At 36.9% G+C, this 16,877-nt stretch overlaps 1 protein-coding gene across 2 annotated transcripts in view; it reads left to right on the plus strand.

The window, feature by feature from the left end:
* Nucleotides 1–16,877, plus strand: part of LOC128732920 (glutamine-dependent NAD(+) synthetase) — a 251,361-nt gene that overhangs the window by 58,182 nt on the left and 176,302 nt on the right. The window contains exon 3 of one of the 2 annotated variants that reach the window (XM_053826377.1): nucleotides 5,827–5,862. The exons of the other annotated variant lie outside the window; for it this stretch is intronic. The gene's annotated coding sequence lies outside the window, so the exon portion shown is untranslated. The remainder of the gene's footprint in view (nucleotides 1–5,826; nucleotides 5,863–16,877) is intronic. 2 annotated transcript variants of the gene reach the window in all.

Here is a 16,877-nt window from a genome sequence, read left to right on the forward strand (position 1 = left end):
TTCTTAGTCTATGTGCTATCGTATTTTCGTCGTCTGTTCGCCGTTTTTTACCTTTCTTTCATTTTTGACGTTTTTTCAACAGTTTTACTGTTTTTGTCGTTTTTCTGTTTTGGCGACTTTCCATTATCATTTTGTCGTCTTTTCTTCGTTTTTGTCAAATTTTGCCGTCATTTCGCCGATTTTTGTTGTTATTGCCTTCTCGTCATTTTTTGCCTTGTTTTCCTTGTCCTATTTGTTGACAGCCTTTTCGTCGTCTTTTTGACGTATATTCGTCATCGTCTTTTTTAAAATGTTTTGTTACCTTTTTAACACATTTCAAATATCTTTTTGACGTGTTGTTTCTTTTCGCTGTTTTGGCGTCGTTTCGTCGCTTTTTCATAGTATTTTCATATTGTTTTTATCGTACTTTAGATGTCTTGCGTCAATTTGCCATCGTATTTTTGCCATCTTTTCATCACTTCACGTAATCTTTTCATGGTTTTTTCATCTTTACAGCATTTTATCGCCCTTTCTTCGTTGTTTTCTCTTCGTATTTTGACATCTTTCGATTGCCTTTTTGTTGTGTTTTCTGAAGACTTAAATATTCAACAGTTTTTAATTATCGCGTAAAAATAGTAAAGCTAGTTAATGCAAATAAAACAAAGATTTCAGCTACGTATAGAAAAAACATTCTTATTCGCGTTAAAAGTAGTAAAGGATTTTGCAGCTCTATCGCATTACAGAAATTATATTGGCAACTGTCAAAAATGTGCGAAAAATAGATGCGAAAATGCAACCGCGTAGCTTGCGCAGAATTGCGTTGGGCGGGTTTTTGCGAAGAAACCTTGACTTGTAAAATAGCAATATTTTTTTGAAACGATGATTCTACAATTGATGAAGGGACGGTAAGGCAAAGTAATGAAGAAGGATTTTTTGGGAATGGAGGGGAAAGAGTGGAAAGGAAGGGGGGGCGTGGGTTTAATAGGTAGCTACGCTTAACAAGTTGTCGTTGTGACTCCTATCTTTTGTCGCAGATATTTTTTCTATGGTAGATTGAGAATCCTCCTTCCTCTAAGAGGGGGGATCCCATACAAATGAAACACAAATTTCTTTATAACTCGGGAACTAATCAAGCAAATGTAACCAAATTTGGCATGTGAAAGTTTTTGGAAGCAGAAATTTTTTCTATGGTAAATTGAGAATCCTCCTTCCTCTAAGAGGGGGGGCTCCCATACAAATAAAACCAAAATTTCTTCATAACTTGACTATTAATCAAGCAAATGGAACCAAATGTGGCATGTGAAGGTTTTTGGAGGTAGAATTTTTTTTCTATGGTAGATTGAGAAACCTTCTTCTAAGAGGTGGCTTCCATTCATATAAAACACAAATTTCCCCATAACTCGACTATTAATCAAGCAATTATTAATTATTTGGGGGTTACTGGAGACTTTTTTTCTATGGCGTATTGAGATTCCTCTCCCGTCTGGAAGGGGGGAGGGCTCTCATACAAATTAAACAATGCAATATTCAAAAAATATTCGAACTCGCGAGTGTTGCCGTCCGTACTAAAATATAAGAGAAATTTGGAACAAAATTTTTAAGAATAAATCGGTGAAGCCTAGATAATGGGTCATATTAAATAAAAGTAAGATGATATGATACTTATTTTAAAAACAAAATTGAAGAGAAAATACAGTGTTGAAATGAAAATATGAAGAAAATAATGTTGAGATTACACTTAGTTTATGGTTTCTGACCAGTTTTCAACTGATTTCAATCGAACTGCACTGATATTTTATTACGATTTTGTCAACATTACCATTTTAAGGGTTGGTAATCGCAAATCGTTACGTTGGACTTGCTGCTCGAGTCACAAATGCTGATGCGTTGGATTAGAAATTTGCGGCATGATTTAGGAATATCTTGGGTTGTCAAAAAGAAAGCTCTTGGTTGCAAGGTTACAATTAATCAAATCTTCAGGATTATGCATGTACCCCCTTTTTAGAATGCGCGCCGGGTCCTATAGTAAAATTTATAAAACTGAAAAATAATGAGTTTGGCAAATAAGAAAAAAAAAGCTCAAAATTGTCTATGAACTTGAACAATTTTTATCCGAGTTTTCTTTACAGTTTTCATCCGTCTTGCAACTTTTTGTGAAAAACCTTTTCCAACTGATATTTTCTTCAGATTGATGAGAAAATTTTCTTGCATCTACATAAAACAAGATTCCCATCGTACACCTGGTGAAAGTTGGAAGACTACGGTGCACAGTAGTCCAAAAGGACGAAAAGTGGAACTTTTTTCCTAGTGTGTTTTGTTTTTTAATTTTATCATTTATGGTTGTCAACACTTTTGTTCATATGAATATCCCCCTTAATCTAAAACTGTCCAAAGTAAGTCATCGCTTACTATAAAGAAAATAAAAAAATAATAACTTTTTTGTGTTAGGAAATATAGACATAGTTTCTTCGGCAAAGTTGTAAACAATATAAAAACAAGCAACTTTACAGAAGAAATAAAATTTCTATCTGTATCGAGTGCTGAATTATGGGGCATATTCTTTAAAATTTCTTTAAAAATTGGTTTTTCGTACTTAGCTTTTCTTAGTTGCATTTTACAAGAGTACAATGTTCTAGGCAACTATCGAAGCACTTAAAATACACGTTTTTGCAGAAGACCGCAAACCTCTTAGACCTTTACTTGCTAAGTTATCGCATATTCAAGCTTTAAATTTCCAGCTTCACGAGCCTATGGAGTAAAATGGGGCAAGTGGATTTATGAAATCAGTGCTTCATCTTAAAGCTTAAGTCAAATATTATAAATTTGTATGGGTTCCGCCTATCCCCAACCACCCAAATGAGAGTATGGCAAGCATACGTTTTGTGTTTCGCATTCGCTATAGGCTCGATACACGTTCATTCTTTTGTGTTAGTAGATAGACACATGATTTCTCCGGCAAAGTTATAGAAAATATAAAGGCAAACAACTTTGCTGTAGAAATGATATTTCTATCTCTATCGAGTGCAGAGCTATAGAGCATTTTTTTTGGAAATTCTTCGAAACTAAGTTTTTCATACTTAGCGTATGTTGGTTGCATTTTACAAGAATATATGGTTCTAGGCGATTATTGAAAGACTCAAAATACACGCTTTTGCAGAAGATTGCAAATCGCTAGGACCTTTCCTTAAAAAGTTATCGCTTATTACAGCTTCATTTTTCCTTAACGTCACGAGCCAAAAGCAATAACTTTGTAAGGAAAGATCCTAGAGATTTACAATCTTCTGCAAAAACGTGTATTTTGAGTCTTTCAATAATCGCCTAGAACCATTTATTCTTGTAAAATGCAACCAACATACGCTAAGTATGAAAAACTTATTTTTAAAGAATTTCCAAAGAACATTCTCTATAGCTCTGCACTCGATAGAGATAGAAATGTCATTTCTTTACCAAAGTTATTTGCCTGGCTATTTTCAATAACTTTGCCGTAGAAACCATGTGTCTATCTACTAACACAACAGAATGGACCTGTATCGAGCCATTAGCGAATGCGCAGCACATAAAACGTATGCTTTCCGTACTCTCATTTGGGTGGTTGGGGACAAGCGGAACCCATACAAATTTATAGTACTTGACTTAAGCTTTAAGATGAAGCACTGATTTCATAAATCCACTTGCCCCATTTTACCCCATAGGCTCGTGAAGCTATAGAAATTTAAAACTTGAATATGCGATAACTTAGCAAGTAAAGGTCCAAGAGACTTGCGCTCTTCTGCAAAAACGTGTATTTTAAGTGCTTCGATAAATTCCTAGAACAATGTGTTCTTGTAAAATGCAACTAACAAAAGCTAAGTATAAAAAACTAATTTTTAAAGAAATTTTAAAGAATATGCCCTATAATTCAGCACTCGATAAAGATAGAAATTTTATTTCTTCAGCAAAGTTGCTTGTTTTTACATTATCCACAACTTTGCCGAAGAAACTATGTCTATATTTTGTAACACAAAAAAGTTATTTTTTTATTTTCATAATAGTAAGCGATAACTAACAGTTTTAAATTCATGCGAACAAAAGTGCTGAAGACCATAACACGGTGTGACAAAAAAAATATACTTTGCAAGTGACCTAGTGTACGTTGTTAGTCGCACCTAGTACATCATGAAAACACATATGACATCATCCTAACACCCCAAAATTTCAAGTTATTCCAAAAAAACGTTTTTTGGCTAGGTGTACGTATACTATCATGAATAACTCAATAATTTTCTAAGCAACTTTATGCTTTTTAAACACTTTTGGAAAGCTTAGAGGACGAGATTTCAGGATATATACACATTCACTATGGTTCTACAAAAGTTAGACGAGATTTTTTCAATTAAATATGAAATCTAACCAAAAACTTAAAAATTTTCTCACTTTAGGGGTCCTTAAAGTGACCTTAAAAATGACCACATTCCTCAGCTCAACATCACTTGTTTTATATTCAATCCTAAGACTTTGGGCAAAATTTCAGCCAAATCGGTTAACATTTGCAAATTTGAGACCATTTTAAAGAGTTGTAGAATTTGTTGCTTCTCATATATCATCCGCCTAATCTTTCATCGTGTACAAGATTCTCAGTTGTAAGATTAGACGGGTGATATATGAGAAGCAACAAATTCTACAACTCTTAGAAATGGTATCAAATTTGCAAATGTTAACCGATTTGGCTGAAATTTTGACCAAAGTCTTAGGATTGAATATAAAACAAGTGATGTTGAGCTTAGAAATGCGGGTCATTTTTAAGGTCACTTTAAGGAGCCCTAAAGTGAGAAAATTTTTAATTTTTTAGTTAAATTTCATGTTTAATTGAAAAAATCTCGACTAACTTTGGTAGAACTATAGTGAATGTATATATATATATCCTGAAAGCTTATCCTTTAAGCTGCTAAAAAATGTATAAAAAAACTTAAAATTGCTTGGAAAATTATTGAGTTATTCATGATAGTATTGGTACACCTAGCCAAAAAACGTTTTTTTGAAATAACTTGAAATTTTGGGGGTGTTTGGAAGATTTCAAATGTGTTTTTATGATGTACTAGGTGTGACTAACAACGTACACTAGGTCATTTGCGAAGTATTTTTTCTGTGTAACACTGTGTAATTGATAAAATGAAAGCAAAAGACGCTAGGAAAAGTTCACTTTTCGCCCTTTTGGACCACTGTGCGGTGGGCCGGCTACGTCTCAAGAATGCCGATAGACTGTGCAGTGAAATCCGTGCTCTTCTTCAAGATCTCCATCGGCACCAGGACCGCCGATTTACGTGCGTCGAGACGCTCAACGAAGCCGGGTGTCGGGACGAGTAGCCCAAGACCGTGTACAGTGGAGCGGAATTCTTGATACGGCAAGATGCAACTCGGTTCTATGATGCTCTAATTTTTTAAATGTCGTTTTCAATAAGTCTATGAACCATGCTCGTATGCAATTTTCCATGTAATTCTGAGACCCTTCAGTCCATTTTATACGCTTTTTTACGATTCTTTTACTAGCACAGACATCAGTTTCGTTGTCGTTACTAGCACAGACATCAGTTTCATAGTTTCATTGTAATCATTGTCAGTGCGATTACAAACAAACGTGTGCTTGATGAATTCTAGTTTTTTCTTGCTTTTGAAAATTAAGGCGAAATTTTCTTTGAAACTATTTTCTATTCAATATTTGTGTTATACTGTCGCTTTATTAATATCAACCTCATTAAAAAAATGAAGATGATTGCGTTTAGAAGTGTTCCTGTTTTTTCTCGCGTAGTTTCGAATGTAAACAGATCCCAAGTTAACTGATTGTACAATTATTTCCCCCGTTTCTTTCAGATCTGCCAAAAACATAGAATTGTTGCAACAAAATAAGTAAGTATCTTCAGCAACGTCATGAACAAAATTTATACAGTGGATGATATTATGCGCAGGGATTCTGAATTGGTTCTCAAAATTCCCGTATAACAGCCTTTGTTAAGTTTGAATATGTCAGCAACAGCAACATGGCAACATAATACAGTTTTTTGAAAAAACGCTGTGCTAAGCACCATGTAGCTTGCCGTTGAAGAAATGATACAAGCTCATCGAATGACACGATTGATCTATGTCAATCCTATTTGCAGATTACGTTATCTGGAGTAAAGTGGAATAACTAAAAAAGTCCCAGTAAACTAATAACAACAACAACAAGTTATGCTCACACATAATACAGTACATAAACCAGTAGTTGTGACTTGAAACCAAACTTCTAGCGATGGTGGAAGTAACAAATCAAAATGAAGACGTTCAATTATCGTTACCGATTGCGTTGTTTGCCATTTAAATATTTCAAACATTTTAATTTTTCAGTCATTTATATTGACAAACCGCTCACAATTAATTGTACATTGTACCAACAGAATCTGTTGACAAACCGGATTGATCGAACTTAACAGCAATCCACCGAACGATGGATGATTAATGACTGTGCACCGCGCGTCCCCATCGACCAGCTCACGCAATGATGGAGTCGCACGATAGTCCACACCAGAGCAAGAGCTGGTAGCTAGAGGAAACTTCATATCTATCCATCACAACCGGGCGGTCGGTACCGAAAGGCACGCGCCGCACAAATCTTCTAACGGAGAAACGTGCTTCCGAGCTTCCGACAGTTTTCGGTTTGCTTTCCACGGCTAGATTCATTTAATTTCACCCGAGAAAAACAACAACGCTCTGTTTTGTTTTGGGAAGTATGTATCCTATGATGAGACATCAGGCAGAACAGCAGGGAGGCCTAACCAAATGTGACAGACTTTTTTTTTGCTCACCCCGTACGAGAATGATTTCTTGGCAAAGCTATCCCGGCATTCGTTTCGATTTCAATTACCTTTCTTGTACACTATTAGATCGTGCAATTACTATCCGATAGGGTTATGCAATTTTTAAGGGCACTGTTTTCCGCGTTGTTTACCCTTTTCAAGTGTAGCTAATTATTTCGTCTCGCTCAAAGGGTTGAATCAGCTGTTGTCAAGCTTTTTTTTCTCACAACTACCAAGCGAAAGACGATGACGACAGTACTCGATGCTTGCTTTCGTTTTTCAAGTTCAAATTGGTGATTTCACTGCATTTTATTTTGGCAAACACTCGCGGCTAACGTATTCCGAACAGAAAACGCAACAAACACGCACTTGACACTTCTGTTCTGTTGTATCCAAATTGAACGGAACCATTCACTTATAATCTGAAATTTAAATTTCAGAACAAGTTAATCCTAGAATAGGTTTTTTGTTTATACTGGCAGGTGCCTAAGCAGCAAACAACGGAACGACAGACGAAGCGTAATCAAAATTTTCGACCTTTAAAGATGATGATCTACACGGCCTGACCGGGTGCAAATCTAACGAACGACTGGCTGACTGACTGACTGACTGCTAGACTGGCTGGTCAAACTGGCTGCTGGTGCTTTTCTAGACTCTGGCCGGCCCGAGCAGGTTTGTGTGGGATGCAATTTTCCCGAGAGCAGCAGCCGCCGACGCCGCCGCCACAGTCGAGTCGCGGCGTTCTTTGTGCCGTCATCACGAACGATGGTTGGTTGGCTGGTGGGAGGGTGCCCAGGCTCACCAACCGGAGCAGGTAGGTAGGTAAACACGAAACAGGCGAAAGCAAAACACGAATCTACTGCTGCTGCTGCTGCTGCTGTTGCTGGCACGACACGGGGACGCTAACGAAATCGGTTCGGTTTCCGAGCTACGGATCAAGCGTGCCAATTTGCGAGCGCATGTGAGCAAGTGGATTCTCGCGAGTGGTGAGAAAATTTCGATTCACATTTTTCCGCCCCTTCGAAACTGGCTGGCAGGGTGTTCTTCGTAGCATCATTCGAGGTGAGAATTTGTTAAGCGGGTGATTTTGAACCAACAAAAAATGATGATGTTAGGATTCACCAAGTTAATTTTTCGTCATTTGAAAATCGTAATGGGTCATTACATCATTGTCTGGACCTAAACTAAAAGAAAAAACAAAAAAAAAATTTCGAATTCAAATTTGATCACTAATAGGGTTGCCAAGTCTCAAAATTACAAAAACCGGCCGGTAGGTCCTGCCTTCAAAAAATGCAAGGAGGGGGGGGGGGGTTGTCGCAGCATGTTTTTAGAGGATTTGCCTGGAATGTGTAATGTGCGTTATTGACATATTATTTATGTAGTCATGTAGTCGCCGGAATCGAAACCACAACGAACTACTTACTTTTATGTTTGAATGTCCGCCATTTTATTATGCGTTCGAATTTTAAGAAAAGGATGGGTCAAACACGAGATAATTTAGTATACTTTCATGTAGTTCTGGAATTTTTCAATTCGGATAAGCCCCCGAGCGCCAATCCATGGTACCGCAATTCATGTTTTTTTCGAAGGATCATGTTCAAGGAGCCGTAGGGCAGGGGGAAGAGGTTCCTATATGTAAACAAAATTGTAAATATTAGTCTAAAATACAATGTTTAGAATGCAAAAAACCCGAATCGATTCGCCTTCCACGTTATCAAGAAAAAAATATTTGAAATAAGGCCAAAAATATGGTGTAAAAAGTACTATGCCCCCTTAATGTACCTCGTCGTATTCTCCGAAATCGAGTTCTCCTCTGGATTCCGGCTCATCGATCTCAATATGGCCAGACTAATCCATTGGATTGGTGTTGTCGGCTGTCCAATGAAGTGAACCACGTGTTTGATTTTAACATTTGTAAAACTAGGTTTAAGAATGAAATTTTAAAATTAAGATAAGATATGCCTGTACTGCCTTGGCGGAAGACTTATAGCAAATAAATAAATAAACAGTTTATATTTTCAGAAAGAACAGCCATACGTCTACCACTCTGCAAAATATTTCACTCATTTTTAATGTATTTCCGAAATTGTGTGTGTTTATGGGTGTCCAAATTTTGTCGCGAACAAGCCTTATAGTTAAATCAACATTTAATTCATAATACAATTCTGATATAGGTCATAGACAAAGGTGAAATATATCGCCGAACCGTCGGATAGTTTAAAGCAAAAGAATCGGTTGCTAAATATAGTTGACTGATAAGCTGAAAACCGTCACACAATCTATCTATCTATCTATTTATATAAGAGGCTTATGTCTGTACCGAAAACCAGGTCTCTAACAGGACGTCATAAAAGGCTTATCGGTAATTAAAAACAGGCCCCTGGCAGGACATTATGTTTTCGTAGCAATGAGTTCTATTCTCAGCCACCTCACTGGTCGACTGCTGGACTGCTCGATTGTTTAACTGGTTGACTAGACTGCTCGACTGGACTGGGCGATTAGATTGCTCGACTGGACTGCTGAACAAAATTGCTCGATTGAACTGTTCGATTCGACTGTTCGACTCAACTGCTTGATTGGACAGATCGACTTGACTGCTTAACTGAACAGCTCAATTTAACTGCTTGAGTAGACTTCTCGACTTAACTACTCGATTCAACTGCTTGACACTTTTGCGTGACTTACTACTCGACCCGACTGCTTGACCTAACTGCACGATTGAACTGCTCGACTGGACTGTTCGATTCGACTGCTCGACTGAACTGATTGACTGGACAGCATGATTCATCTGCTCGACTTAACTGTTCGATTCGACGCTCGACTCAACTGCCGGATTCAACTGCTTGTTTCCACTGCACTACAGGACTACTCGACTCGACTGCTCGAATGAACTGCTTGACTCAACTACTCGAGTGGACTACTCGAATCGGCTGCTCGACTCGACTGCTCGAATGAACTGCTTGACTCAACTACTCGATTGGACTATTCGAATCGGCTGCTCGACTCAACTGCTCAACCCGATTGCTCGATTCAACTGCTCGACTAGACTACTCGATTTGATTGCTCGACTCAACTGACAGTTTGATTCAACAGTTCGACTTAACTGCTCGACTTAGCCACTCAACCCGACTGCTCGACTCAACTGCTTGGCTTAACTGTTTGATTCGACAGCTCGACTTAACTGCTCGATTCAACTGCTCGATTGGACTACTCGCCTGAACCGCTCGACTCAACTGTTCGACTTGACTGCTCGACTGAACCGCTTGATCCGACCGCTCGACTAGACTACTCGATTCAACTGCCCAACTCCACTGCTCGACTCAACTACTCAGCTGGACTGCTTGAATGAACAGCTTGATTTAACTGCTCGACGACTGCTCGATTTGACTGCTCGACTCAACTGGTTGACTTCCGTGTGATTCGACAGCTCGATTCAACTGCTCGACTGGACTACTCGACTCAACCGCTCGATTGGACTACTCGACGCAACTGCTCGAATAAACCGTTCGACTGGACTACTCGACTCAACTGCAAGGCTCAACCGCTCGACTCAACTGCAAGACTCAACCGCTCGACTCGACTGCTCTAGTGAACTGCTCGACTGTACTGCACGAATGAACTGCTCGACTCCACTGCACGAATGAACTGCCCAACTCGACTGCAAGAATGAACTGCTCGACTCAAGTGCTCGACTAGACTACTCGATTCAACTGCTCGACCGAACTACTCGACTTAACTGCTCGATTTAACTGCTCGACTTGACTGCTCGACTCGAACACTCGATTCAACTGCTCGACTAGATTACTCGACTCAACTGCTCGACCGGACTGCTTGACTGAACAGCTTGATTTAACTGCTCCACTTGACTGCTCGTTTTGACTGTTCGACTTAACTGTTCGACTCGACTGCTCAACCCAACTGCTCGACCCAACTGCTCGACTCGATTGCTTGATTCGACTACTTGACTCGCCTGCTCAACTCGATTGCTTGTCGCGATATCATATGTTCGGTGTTAAATCAAACCGGAACAAGTCGCAAAATTTTAACAAATGAGTTGGTCGTTTGCTATCGATCAAGAATTTTCTAAGCAATATTTTACTCTAATCAGACCACATAAATGTTGCAAATAGCCAGAAGTTTCTATTCAGTTAAATAAAATCGACCATAAAAACTTTGTTTCAGTTTCCGGCATGACTCTTTTATGTACAACATCTTAGAGCTATAATATAATATAATATAATATAATATAATATAATATAATATAATATAATATAATATAATATAATATAATATAATATAATATAATATAATATAATATAATATAATATAATATAATATAATATAATATAATATAATATAATATAATATAATATAATATAATATAATATAATATAATATAATATAATATAATATAATATAATATAATATAATATAATATAATATAATATAATATAATATAATATAATATAATATAATATAATATAATATAATATAATATAATATAATATAATATAATATAATATAATATAATATAATATAATATAATATAATATAATATAATATAATATAATATAATATAATATAATATAATATAATATAATATAATATAATATAATATAATATAATATAATATAATATAATATAATATAATATAATATAATATAATATAATATAATATAATATAATATAATATAATATAATATAATATAATATAATATAATATAATATAATATAATATAATATAATATAATATAATATAATATAATATAATATAATATAATATAATATAATATAATATAATATAATATAATATAATATAATATAATATAATATAATATAATATAATATAATATAATATAATATAATATAATATAATATAATATAATATAATATAATATAATATAATATAATATAATATAATATAATATAATATAATATAATATAATATAATATAATATAATATAATATAATATAATATAATATAATATAATATAATATAATATAATATAATATAATATAATATAATATAATATAATATAATATAATATAATATAATATAATATAATATAATATAATATAATATAATATAATATAAGAACTTAAAGAACTAATACAAAGATTAAACATCTTCGTAAACACTGGCCAGTGGACTGTATTCGCAGTTTTCGGAATTCTGAACAGACATTTATATTTTTCGGATCGTAAGATTCGGACTCAACTAGTACTCAATAAGTGAATTTGACGCATTTGACAGCTCACTTCTGTGCGGTGTTGCTTTTGACATACTGTACTGTACTGTACTGTACTGTTTTTCGTGAAGCATTGATTGAACATTGAATTGTACGCGTTTAGTCATATTTGAGTAAACAAAAAGAAAAAAAGTAAACACCAGATTTTTTTGCTTTAAAATTCGAATTCAAGAAAATAATAATTATGAATTATTCTACTCTGTGGAAACATGATAACGCTGAAGATGTGAAAAGATAATACACTGAAGTCGCTTTTTACGCGATTGTCGGAATTTACACGAATATGCTACGTGTCTATTTTTCTGCGTAGTTTTGGAATTTACGCGAATTTTGGGTTTCACGCGGTTTGACGCGAAGTTCTGAATTTATGCGGATTTCAGAATTTGCACGGTTTTGATTTACGCGGAACATACCTTCTCGTAAAAAGTAACTTGAGTATAAGTTATTCATAACTTAATTCAAAACGCAACTTACTCATTGTAAATCTACCTGATGAGATTTCAATTTCCTTACTCAAAAACAAAACAGTCCAGATTGTTGAATCATGTAATCATGTTTCTCGCTGGTTGTAACGAAATTAGGAGTTTATCTACTTTTTTTCACGAAGAAGTAACCATTAAATTAAAACCATCATTATCACAAAACTTTTCCTTCACACCTTTTTTGCGTAGAAATGGTTTCAAAACCAGCATTTTATAAAAGTTTCGATAAAGTTTTCCCGATAAAAAAACGTAGACCCAGCTTCTCGCGGGTGTGCAATATATTCAGCAGCCACCATCGTAGCGCCGAAAGTGAAATAGCTTCTCCGATCGGTGCCGTTGATGCTCGCATTCGGCTTTTAGTTGCTTTCCTATCTTCTACTTGAAAGGATGTTTCAAATCGACTCAGAAATCCATTTTCTAAGCGAGTGGTGGTGAATTGTACGTAACGAACGCAAACGTGAGTCTTGTGAGATTGCTTTGAATTTAACGAAGAGTTAGATATTCTCAACGCACAGCTGCTCTCTACTCATCGGATAGAATAAAGTTTAAATTAATTTGAGATGATGCATTGTGAGGTGAGTAAAGATTTGTCAATTGTAAAAATCGAAAAGTTTTGATTTTGCTCACCCAATACTGTCATGTGTAACTTAGCTCGACGATAACCAGGTGTGAGCGGGAGGGAAAATTATTTTCCTAATTTAAAACTTCATGAACAACAAACGCGCAACAAACTTTCCCGCGAAAACTGCAACGACAAGGTGGCTCTAAAGTTTTCCACACCCTCTACCTTTCAAAACAAGGAAAGTAGTTGTAAAAGAGCAATAAAAAGACGCGCACGACTACTTAACGCGAAAAAACACAGCCACACAAATTCAACAAAGTTCCTTTTCCTCCCATTCTTAACTCGTACCTCTGCCGTCGTGTAGTGCAACATCAATGAAGTCGAGATTCCTGCTGCTTTAGACTCTCGGGGGAAATCAGCAGACTCGCGAAACATAAACGGCTCTAGAAAACTTTGCACGTGTGGGTGTGTTCGGGTGTTTGGGTATCTTTGAAAGGCAAATAAATAGACGTTTTATACTGTGCCTGCCCAAAGCACACTGTGCACTGGTGGGTGAAGCTTCTCATGAATAGTAGTGCTCTTTGATGTGCACCGCCTCCCTCCGCTATCAATGGTAAGTGCTTTGTGTGCGGTGCACGACGACAACATTCCTAAGTATGGCTAGGTACTAAAGCAAAGGAAAACGTTTCACATGGTAACCGAACTTACACTAACCATCAACAAACGTTTGTTGAGCCCGCGAACGTAGAGTGAACTTATTTTACTTTACAAAACCGGCAAAGACAAAGTATGAACATACGAGAGGCAAGGCATAGGATGAATGGTACGATGAATAGCATTAGCTAGTCGAAAGTTTTGTAAAAATCAATTAAATACTGTAGTTAAATGTGTATCACTTAGAGAAACGTCTCTTTTCTTCATATTCCGAAGTAAAACAAATTACAGAGTTCATTTTGTTGTTGTTGAAGGTTTATATGATGTTTATAAGGTAAAACACACGATTTTCTTATTGCCTGTGATAATAACCAATTTTAACCATAAAAGCATCATCATAAGCATCATTTCAAATTTGGGCTTAGTTGGGAATGTCTCTGTTTTGATCAAAGTGGCGCTTTTTAATGAAAGAAGGAGAATGCCCCATAAAAAATGCTTGCTAGTTCGAGGGATACTCCTGTTGCTATTTGAAATTTGGGAATGTCGATCATAGATGGTGCTAGGGTTCAGGCTAAATGTGAGGTACGATAATTTATGTTGATTTTTCTTCCAAGAGTTATGTCTGTTTGTCTGTGAATCAACCGTTCGCTCTGGATCAGTAGTTGGAAACAAATACCCGGGGCTATTGTTTCTTTTAATCAGGTTAGGCTTTTGTTTGCTCATCTTTGCACTAAAGAGACAGAAAAATATGGTTCTCGTTACGACTCAGCGATGTCAGTTTTCTCTTTCATTTGTGTCCTGCCTCCGAATACTGCGAAGTGTTGTTTTCTCCAAAAACAACTCATCTTGCACCGAATGAACACAACCGTAAGCAGAGTGCATCTTTTCTTCGCATCCTGGAGACTAAACTATTTGCTCCGTGTGCTAAAGAGGACTATCGGACAGACATTATGCCGGCTGTACCGATTTGCTTAATGACCTTGAGATCTGCGTTTTATAGTCCTCCAGTAGGAAAAAAAAGTGAGAATGCAAAAAAATCAGTGCTCATTGCGCATCAGTGCATCAGTGCTCATTGACAAAGTGAAGCAGTAGTAGAAGCCTTGCCGGGGAAATACTTTTTGTCATTTGGAAAAGAGAATCTTCGATAGAGTAAGAGCAAGTCGATTCTTCCTCTGGTCTTTACAGTAATAACAAGATGATACAAGTCAAAACATGCTTATAGCCAGCTATAAAACCATAATAAAACTGTTAATTAAGCCAGTTTATAGTGGTTGCTTATATTACCATTATAAAACTAATTGACTGCGCTACATCTCTCATATATATAAGAGGATTGTCTATTGCCGAAACCAGGTCCTGACAGGACATTATAAGAGGCCTATCGGTAACTAAGAACAGGCCCCTGACAGGTCGTCATGCTTTCGTAGCAATGAGTTCTATTCTCAGTCACCTCCCTGGTCGACTACTAGACTGCTTGATTGTTCAACTGGTCGACTTGATTGCGATTCTTCAGTTCGATTCGACTGCTCGACACACCTACTCGATTGAACTACTCGACTCAACTGATCGGTTCGACTGCTCGACTTACTACTCGACCTGACTGCTCGATTCAAATGCTCAACTCAACTGCTCGATTTACTACTCGACCCGACTGCATGACTTAACTGCTCGACTGGACTGTTCGATTCGACTGCCCGAATTAGCAGCTCGACTGAACAGTTTGATTCAACTGCTCGACTAGACACTAAACTGCTCAACTGGACTGCTCGATTCAACTGCTCGACTTGACTACTCGATTCAACTGCTCAACTAGATCACTCGATTCAACTACTCAACTAGACCACTCGATTCAACTGCTCTACTGGACTACTCGACTCAACTGGTACACTCGACTGCTCGACTGGGCTGCTCAACTAGACCGCTCGATTCGACTATTCGAATCAGTCGCTAGGCTTACTACCCGACCCGAGTGCTCGATCCAGTTGAATTGAACAGCTCAGCTTGATTCAACTGCTCGTCGACTGCTCGATTTGACTGCTGACTCGACTGCTTGATTCGAATACTCGATTCGATTGCTCGTCGCGATATCACTGTGCCACTCATTTGAATCGGTTCGCGGCAGAAAATGGACGGCTTAGAGCCACTCACTCCATGCAATGGAGATGTTTTCATTCGGGCTGGTACCGAATGGCCGAAATCCAAATGGCCGATTTCAACAGCAGGCACAGAAGGCCGAATCACGAAAGGCCCAATTTTTTTGGAATACCTAAAAACTATTCAATAAAAACATGACTTGGCAAGTGGTTAACAAATAACTTTAATCAAACAAAAAACAAAATAAGCAACACAACTATTTACTATAGAGTATAGATGATTGATAATTCTTTGCCTGTGTCTAAGCGCTAATGAACTTCGTTCATTATTATGTGTGAGATTTATCTACCGTGTAAGTAGCAAATGTTTCCTAGATGATTCAGGGAGAGAACACCGCAGGCCGCGAGTGTGCGCCGGTGACCCGCGGAGGGCAGCCCCCTGCAGAAACCACTTCTATTTAGGTGCATGCATTTTCCTAGGTTTACTGACTAGTAAGGATTATTCCTTAGTTAAGTCCGAACGGGCGACAGCGAATAAGAACAGCTTGTACCCCACGTTTTCGCAGGTTGAAGGCTGTGAATATTTTCCGCCGAATACGGCGTTCGGCCTTTTGTGTTTCGGCCATTCGTAGGTAATCCGTTTATTTTCGGTTGCCTTCAATTGACTGTAGTACAAAAAACTTTGGTAGTTAACTCAATTCTATTACTATTATTCGAATGCTGAAAAAAATTTGTACTGAAAATTGTCCTTCATCTTCCTACTTCATGAAATTAATAAAGTTTTTAGTAGAAAAATGCTCTGAAATACGTGTTTCTCAAAACATTTTCATCAAATTTCTCCTGAAAAAGTGTGATTAAGTTGAATGAAAGTTTGACATGAAATGCCTATCTCTTTTAGTTTCTTTGCAATTTAATTTTAAACGTATCGTTTTGGGTGTTGAATTAGAGTCTGAAAACTGCACGAACTCATACAACACGCATTGCACACTAGATCACCGTGTGCGACAGACACGGTCGGACGCGTTTAGCTGCAGTTTAAAAAAGGAACT

The sequence above is a fragment of the Sabethes cyaneus genome, chromosome 1 (assembly GCF_943734655.1).
Source record: "Sabethes cyaneus chromosome 1, idSabCyanKW18_F2, whole genome shotgun sequence".
In the NCBI taxonomy this organism is placed as follows: domain Eukaryota; kingdom Metazoa; phylum Arthropoda; class Insecta; order Diptera; family Culicidae; genus Sabethes; species Sabethes cyaneus.